We start from the raw sequence: 9,133 nt of genomic DNA, 5'->3' as shown, positions 1-9,133 counted from the left end.
ATCTCTGCTGCAAAGATTTGTTCCCTCTTTTGCGCTACTGCATCCTAGGTGTAGGTCAAGTTCATCAAATTGTATAAGGTTACGCTTTTTTTTCCTCTTCTTTCTTCTTCTAGTTGAGCTCTGATCACCCAGTCATTGAGGCTAGGTCAACTGGGTATTATCTGCAAGTGTGGGTGCTCTTGTGGATATGTCCTCTCTTCTTATCCACTAGACACTGCACCCTCCACTCCAGTCCTCCATGGCTATGTCACTGACTATGGGCCCAAGAGTCCCAGGTATTGACATACTGCTGGCCAACCAGGTCTCCACCTGGGTTCACAGGAATCTATTGACCATTGTAGGGCTTAGTTTGCAGCCTGATAGCTATTTTTCCCTCATTTCCCCTTGTCAGTGCGAACATGGTCACCCATCCGAGCGTTATTCCCACTGAGTATGAGTCTTGGAAGGGGGTTTACTCTGAGGGGACCCAACCCCTTGCCTTGATGACTCCTGGGCCAGCAGCTTGCTTGTTCTTGTAGTAATTGATCGGTCTGCCTCTATTGTTTTGTGTTTTTCCTGTCAATCTTTCTTTCAAGAGGTATCTTCTGTTCTTCTAGCCACTCTAGGCTGGTCTGCCCATCCTCTCAAGGGGAAATTTCCCACCTCTGAATATTCTGGATGCTGTTCAGGATTCCACCTATAGTCTTAAGTAATGCAGAGGCTCCACAGGCAGCCTCCTTCACTGGGCATGTTGTATCCCCATTTTAGGTATTCCAATCACTTACAGGCAGAAGAAAGACTTACAAGCGTTCCATGGTGATATTTCTGGCTTTTCCTTTCTCTCCCCTTCCAGTGTCTATTTTATAATGTAACGCAAGGAATAACAAGATTCAGTAGCTAGCCAAGCATCATTATTTCCTCGTTTTTATCTATCCCAACCATATCTCAATCTGTGTACCTCCTCGCCCTGTTGTTCCAAGGTTGTGTATACATTATCATTTACCTCTGTACCACTTAGCCCATGTGAACCTGCTTACTTGTTCTCCCCTCTGCTTTGTTCTTCCATTCCTCTCTCCCCTTGTGTATTGCCCCCCTCCACAGCACCCTAACTATCCTGTGTCCATTCCCTGCCCTATGCTCTACCTTTCCGTCCCTCCCCTCACCCCACCCCCTATATCCCAGCAATCAGCAAAGAGTCCCCCCACCCCCTTTAGTATGGGTTCTTTTTCTTAAGTCTTTTAAAATAGTGGCCCTATGCAGTACTTCTCTTTCAACATAATGCCCTCAAGGCTCATCCATGTTAACTAGTGGTTTACAGATTCCTTGTTATTCTTCAAGGTAGCATAATATTCCACTGTGTGCATGTACCACAAGTTTGTTTATCCATTCTTCAGTTGATGGTCACTTCGGCTGTCTCCATCTCTTTGCTATTGTAAATAGTGCTGCTATGAACATTGGTGTGCATATATTTTTTCGTGTTGTGGCTCGTATTTCTTGTGGGTAAATACCAAGTAGAGGAATTGCTGGATCATAAGGTATTTCTATTTTCAACCTTCTGAGGAAGCACCATATTGCTTTCCAGAGAGGTTGGACCATTTTGTAATCCCACTACCAATGTAGGATCATCCCAGTCTCTCCACATCCCCACCAGCATTTATTGTCCTCAACTTTTTTGATCTTTGCTGTTATTACTGGTATGAGATGATATCTCATTGTTGTTTTGATTTGCATCTCTCTAATGGCTAGTGATCATGAACATTTCTTCATGTTTGTTGGTTACCTAGATCTCCTCCTTGGTGAAGTATGTGTTCATATCCTGTGCCCATTTCTTAATTGGGTTATTTGTCTTACTTTTGTCGATGTGTAGTATTTTCCCATATATTTTAGAAATGAGTCCCTTATCTGATATGTTGTTGCAAAAGATTTTTTCCCAGTCTGTGGTTTCCTTTTACTCTTTTGGTGAAGTCTTTTGATATACACATGTTTTCAATTTTTAGTATGTCCCACTCATCTATTTTGTCTATTTTTGTTTGTGAACTTTTCAAAATATGTAGTAGTCTGTACATGCCCTGAATTAGCACCCTCATGTTTGTCCCTATTTTTTCATTGATGATCTTCATAATTTTGGTATTCACATTTAGATCTTTAATCCATGTTGAGTTCATTTTTGTATAAGGCGTGAGGCAAAGGTCTTGTTTCAGTGTTTTACATATCGCTTTCCAGTTCTGCCAGCACCATTTGTTAAAGAGACTGTCTCTTCCCTATGCAATGTGCCTAGGCACTTTGTCGAAAATCATTTGGCTGTATGTGGTTGGGTTAATATCTGGATTCTCGATTCTGTTCCATTGATCAATGTATCTTTCATTGTACCATTACCAGGCTGCTTTGACCACCATAGCCATGTGGTAAAGTTTGAAATCGGGGAGTGAGAGACCTCCAACTTTGTTCTTTCTTTTAAGCAGTGCTTTGCTGATCCTGGGTCTCTTTCCTTTCCGTATAAAATTAGTAATTGTTCTTTCCATCTCTTTGAAGAATGTTGTTGGAATCAGGATTGGGATTGCATTGTATGTGTAAATTGCTCTGGGCAGTATTGACATTTTCACAAAGTCTTCCTATCCAGGAACTATGGTACGTTCTTCCACTTCTGTAGGTCTCTTTTGGTTTCTTGTAGCAGCAGTGCTTTGTAATTTTCTTTGGATAAGTCCTTTGTTTCTCTGTTGTGTATTCCTAAATATTTCATCCTTTGTGTGGCTATTGTAAATAGTATTGCTTTCCTAATTTTTCATTGCTATTGCTGTTGCTATAAAGAAATCCAATTGATTTTTGTATGTTGATCTTATACCCTGCCAGTTTGCTGAATCTTTCGATGAGGTCTAATAGTTTTTATCACCGAGTCTTCGGGGTTTTCTATGTATAGGATCATATTGTCTGCAAATAAGGAGAGTTTTACTTCCTCTTTGCCAATTTGGATGCCTTTAATTTCTTTATCATGCTGTACAGCTCTGGCTAAAACTTCCAGCACAATATTGAATAGGAGCAGTGATAAAGGGCATCCTTGTCTGGTTCCTGTTCACAGAGGGAATGCTTTCAGTTTCTCTCCATTGAGAGGCTCTTGGTTTTGTATATATGCTCTTGATTATCTTGAGGAATTTCCCTTCAATTCCTACTTTGTTGAGTGTTTTTATCAAGAATGGATGTTGGATTTTGTCAAATTCCTTTTCTGCATCAATCGATATGATGTGGTTCTTTTCCTCTTTCTTATTTACATGATGGATTATGCTGATTTCCTGATGTTGAACCATCCTTGCATCCCTTTTACGAAACCCATTTGGTCATGATGTATTATTTTTTTGATGTGCTGTTGGATTCTGTTGGCTAGGATTTTGTTGAGAATTTTTGTGTCTAAGTTCTTGAGGGATATTGATCTATAATTTTCTTTCTTTGTGATGTCCTTCCCTGGTTTTGGTATGAGGGTTATGTTTGCTTCACAAATAGTATTAGGGAATTTTCCACCCTCTTCTATGTTCTGGAATAATTTGAGTAGAATTGGTGACAGTTCTTCTCTGAATGTTTAGTAGAACTCACCCGTGAAACCATCTGGGCCTGGGCTTTTGTTGGTTGGAAGTTTTTTGATGACCTGTTCAATTTCTTCTTTTGTTATGGGTTTGTTCAAATTTTCTACTTCAGTCTGTGTAAGTTTAGGTAGGTCATGTTTTTCTAGAAATGTATCCATCTCATCCAAATTTCTGAATTTGCTGCAGTACAGCTCTTCATAGTATTGTTATTTTTCATTTCGTTTGGTTCTGTTGTGACTTCACCTATATGGTTTCTAATGCAATTTTATTTGTATCCTCTCCCTCTTTTCTTTAGTTAGTTTTGCCAATGGTTTGTCAATTTTATTAATCTTTTCAAAGACCCAGCTTCTTGTCCTGTTGATTCTTTCTATAGTTTTTTGATTTTCCATCTCATTTATTTCTGCTCTTATCTTTATTATTTCCCTTCTTTTGGTGACTGTAGGTTCCCTCTCCTGGTCTGTTTCTAACTGTTGAAGATGCTGTGTTAAGGTGTTGATTTTGGCTCTTTGCTCTTTTTGGATGTGTGCATTTATCGCAATAAACTGTCCTCTCAGAACTGCTTTCGCCATGTCCCAAAGATTTTGGTATATTGTGGCTTCATTCTCGTTTGTTTCTAGAAACTTTGTGAATTCACGTTTAATTTCTTCTTTTACCCAGTCACTTTTCAGCAGGATGTTTTTCAGTTTCCATGTATTCGACTTTATTGTTTTGGTCTTCTTATTGTTGATTTCTAGTTTTATAGCATTGTGGTCTGAGAAGATGCTGTGTAGAATTTTGATGGTTGTGAATTTATGGAGGCTTGCTTTGTGACCTAACACATGGTCAATTCTGGAAAATGTTCCATGCGTACTGGAGAAGAGTGTATTGTGCCGTTGTTGGATAGAATGCTCTGTATACATCTATGAGGTCAAGTTGGTTGATTGTGTTAAGTTCCTCTGTAGTATTGTCGAGTTTCTTGCTGGTTGTTCTATCCCTTTTCGAGAGTGGTGTATTGAAATATCCCACTATAATTGTGGATTTATCTATTTCTTCAATTCCAGTAAGGTGTGCTTCATGTATCTTGGTGCTCTTTCATTGGGAGCATATATATTTATTATTGATATGTCGTCTTGCTCAACTGACCCTTTCATCATGAGATAGTGTCCTTTTTTGTCTCTTACGCTGGTTTTTACCTTAAAGTCTACTTTGTTAAGAGACTAGTATTGCCACTTCTGATTGTTTATTGTTGCAGTTGGCTTGGTAAATTTTTTTTCCATCCTTTTAATTTGTTTTTGTCTTTGTGTGTAAGATGTGTCTCTTGCAGGCAGCATATTGATGGATCTTGTTTTCTTATCCCTTCTGCCACTATTTGTCTCTTCACTGGTGCATTCAATCCATTGACATTCAATATAATTATCTATAAGTATGAATTGATTGCTATCATTATGTTACTTTTTTGGCTGTGCTGTTTGCTCTTTGGTTCTGCTTTCCTTCTTGTGTTGGATTTGTGTATTTTGAGTTGTTTCTTGTCAGTTTCTTCCTAGTTTCTATGTTTGTTTGTTCTGCTTGGGAATTCATTTTTATGATACGTTGAGGAGTGTTAACTTTCTTTGGGGTTAACTTGTAGTCTACTAACTTTTCTCTGCATTTAGGATACTCCATTGTAACCTGTAATTTACCTGGCATCCCCACCACCTGGGCTTCCGTTGCTGCATTTGTCCCTTCTTTGACATTGATATATTTTTGGCCTTCAGTTGACCTCTCCAATCCTTTGAGTTTGTTGTTGTAGTCTCGTTCTGTTCTGGACTCTGCTACCTGTTGGCTATGTTCCATGTGGTGTTGCTAACTGTCGATCTCTGATGTCTGTTCTTGTTGGTTCTCCATCCACAGAACTCCCCATAGGATGTTTTGAAGTGCTGGGTTGGTTTTGATAAAATCTCTCAGATTCTGTTTATCCAGGAATGTTTCAATCGCACCATTGTATTTGATTGATAGTTTTGCTGAATAGACGATTCTTGGTTGACAGTTTTTTCTTGCAGGGCTTTGTATATGTCTCCCCATTGCCTTCTTGCCTGCATAGTTTGTTTTGAATAGTCAGAGCTTAATCTAATTTGCTTGCTTTTATGAGTCATATTTCTCTTCTCCCTGGCCACTTTTAGTATTCTTTCTTTTTTTTGGAGAGCTTATTATATGTCTTGGAGACTTTCTTTTGGGGTCTATCCTTCCTGGGGTATGTTGGGCTTCTTGAATGTTTACCTCTCCATCTTTCAAGATGTTAGGGAGATTTTCTTCCAGAAGCTCTTCAACTATCTCCTCTGGGACTTCTCTGATTCTTCTTGTTCCGGAATGCCAGTAATTCTTACATTATTCCTCTTCATGTTATCCAGCATGAATCTTTAGACTCTCTTCAGACTGTTTATCCTTTTAGCTGCTTGCTCTTGTATCTTGGCAGTATTGAAAGATTTGTCTTCCAGTTCTGGCTTCCATTTCTTCTAGTCTGCTCCTTTCCCCTTTCAGCCTATTGTCCATTTCTGATATCTTTTTATTGATAATCTGGACATCTTTTTGCAGGTTTTGAATTGTTTCCAATGCTGTGTCAATCCTATTTGAATGTTCCTGCAGTACTTTCCTTACTTCTTCCTTATTTTCCTTGACCCCTTTTTGGAGTATTTGAATTTGTTTCCATATCATTCTTCTGAATTCCCTCTTAGGCATATCCAGAACCCGCTCCTCCTCCTCTATAAAGCCTTTGTCTGTCTCCAGCTCATTTGAATCAGCTGCTCTCTTCTGGTTTTGGACGTGTTTCGATAATATTTGTTGTTTCTTATTCATCATGGTTATTATTTTATTATAATTGTTATTATTAATATGATCAGGATATAGGCTTCCCTTATTGCCTGTAATGCATAGCAGGTGTTGTTAGGTCTAGTTTTAGTGGTGGAGTATTATGGTGTATGCTTACAGCTTGGCTATATGGCCACGATTGCTGCCTCTTCTTAGGTGACATAAGGACAAGCTCCCACCTCCAGGAAAGATGTGTAATCAGAAGGACCAAAAGCAAAAGTAATATAAACACATAGACAAAAATCACCACTTTGGAGCAGAGATGTGGCTTTGGTTAACTTTCCCGTGCTACACCATCAGTGTGTGTGCAAATAGAAGCCTCCAGCAGGGGAGGGGGTGTCTCCTCTTTCAGGCCCCTCCTCTAACCACTGCCATATAGGTGGGCAGATATATATTGGGGAGTTAAAAGGAGAAAGATCAACACTTTTTTTTTTTTCCCCCAAACACTATTTTTTGTTTCTGAATGTCAGTTATCTGAATGTGCTCAGCGCCAATCTTGGGATGGCTGAGACCTCTTCTGTTGGGTTTTATAGATTGCCTTGTGTTAGCTGCTGCTCAGCTAACTCAGGCAGCATCCCAGCCGTGGGTTGCAAGGTTGATAGCTGGAGATTCTAAGCTTCTTCCTGGGAGAAAGGCGAGGTGTCCCGCCCAGGCTCAAAAGCACTGCCTCAGAACCCTGGTCAGGTTGTTTGCGGTTATCTGCGTGTACACAGCGTAAATATTGGGATGGTTGAGTCCTATTATGCTGCCAATTTACAGGTTGCTTTCTATTGATCGTATTGCTGCCAGACCGGCCTGGCAGCAGCAGCCATGACTTGCTAGAACAATAGCTGGAAATTCCAAGCTGTTACCTGGGAGTAAGGCGATGTGCTCTGCCCTGGCTCAGATACACATCTTCTGATTTGGGCCCGTGGGTGACATCAAAAGTCGCTGCCCCGCTCCCTCTCTCTGTGCCATGGGAAAACTGTCCTACCTGATGTTCAAGCTGAGATCTAAAACTGGGACAGGGACAGGTGTGTAGTTTCCTGCAGATTTGTTTTTTTTGTTTTGTTTTTTGTTTTTTGCTGGAAACGCCACTTTCTAAAAGGGCTGGCTTTAGCCCTGCCCTCTAAACTCTGCAGGGGCGAGGTAGTCACCGAAGCAGTTACGCCCTAAGAGTCTTAAGATGCCTGTATTTTCCTTAGTAGCATGATTTTTTTAAAAATGCGAGTTCGGGATACTGACATCCTAGATCTTATGATAGTTCCGGAGCTGTGGGTTTGTTATATTAATGCTTCCTTCGTGAGATCCCCCTCCCTTCTCACCGGAGCGTACCATACCTGGCTCCCCTGGCTTCAGCCCCGAACCGGAAGTCCCTAGACACATTATTAACATGGGTGAAAAGGCAGGCAGGCAATATACAACAAGAGGGAGATTAGCAGAGGAAAAGATGAAGGTAGCAGGAGACACAGAGAGGAATGCAATAGTTAAAGTGAATAGAGGTAGGTGCTATTAACTGTTGGTACCTGTAGGGACTGCAATCATGTAGCGAAGCAAAGTGTGTGGTTTGCTGAATGTAAAACTTGATGATCTGCTCTGTAAATCAGATCACTTAATTCACAATAAAAAGTTAAAAAAATAGTGAATAACTGCTACCATGACTAATTGTCTCAAGTATAAAGGTAGAAGTTTTTTAACATAAGGGTGGATGGGAAGATTAACTATAGTTAAATTAACTATAATCTAACATTCCTGGAACAGAGGACTGACCCTAGGACCATCAAGGGAGAAGAGCAAAAGAAGAATGTACGACTCTATCCAGAGAAGCAGCCACAACAGAGATGGAGGCAGAGATGACATGGAGAGAGAGAGAGCAGCTGGTGGACATGAGGCAGGCTTACAGAATGTTTAGTTGTTTAAATTATATTCCTGAATGTTTTTGTGTACATCCCCACCCTACCCCAAAAAATAAAAACAAAAACAGAGGGAATGGAAGCAAATACTGTTGAATGATGACGCATGGAGGAGATTGTAATCATTGCAATGAAATGATGAGTGTAAAACCAATGTTTTCCCATGTAAACTATCACTCAATTCACAATAAAAACTTAAAAAAAAAAAAAAAAAAACTGTACGAAACCAAAATTATTCAGAAAGACTGAAAAATAAATAAAATCCCAAAAGCAGATGCAAACAAAAAAAGTAGGATTCACAATATTAAACAAAGTTAATTTCAAGTTAAATAATTCAACTAATTAGTAAATTCTAATTCATTTATTGTTGTTAAGTGCCATCAAGTAGGTTCCAACCCAGAGTGACCAGTATAGGGTTTTCCAGCAGCGGGTGAACTTGAACCACTGACCTTGCAGTTCAAAAAGCTTTGTAGTCTGGCATATCAACCCACAGCGCCACACCAGGACTCAGTGACCCTACATAGGGTTTCCAAGACTGAAAAGGAACTCATCATCATGGCCCTATTTTCAGGAGAGCAGTTGCTATTGTTGTTAGGTGCCATTGAATCAGTACTGACTCATAGCGACCCTATTCACAAAGAACAAAACACAGCCCAGTTCTGGGCTAACCTCACAATTGTTGCCACGCTTGAGCCCACTGATGCTGTCACTCTGCCAATCCATTTCACTGGGGGTCTTCCTCTTTTTCTCTGACCCTCCAGCCTACCAAGCATGATATCCCTCTCTCCAGTGACTTGTCCCTCCTGACAATATGTGCAAAGTATAAGAGACAAAGTCTGGCCATTCTTGCCTTCAAGGAGCACT

At 40.1% G+C, this 9,133-nt stretch overlaps 1 protein-coding gene across 1 annotated transcript in view; it reads right to left on the bottom strand.

Moving 5' to 3' along the window:
- The window catches only part of STYX (serine/threonine/tyrosine interacting protein), a 31,605-nt gene that overhangs the window by 5,279 nt on the left and 17,193 nt on the right, over nucleotides 1-9,133 (bottom strand). The window lies entirely within an intron of this gene.

Source organism: Chrysochloris asiatica, unplaced genomic scaffold (assembly GCF_000296735.1).
Source record: "Chrysochloris asiatica unplaced genomic scaffold, ChrAsi1.0 scaffold00194, whole genome shotgun sequence".
In the NCBI taxonomy this organism is placed as follows: domain Eukaryota; kingdom Metazoa; phylum Chordata; class Mammalia; order Afrosoricida; family Chrysochloridae; genus Chrysochloris; species Chrysochloris asiatica.
This window is presented reverse-complemented; position numbering and strand designations above follow the sequence as displayed.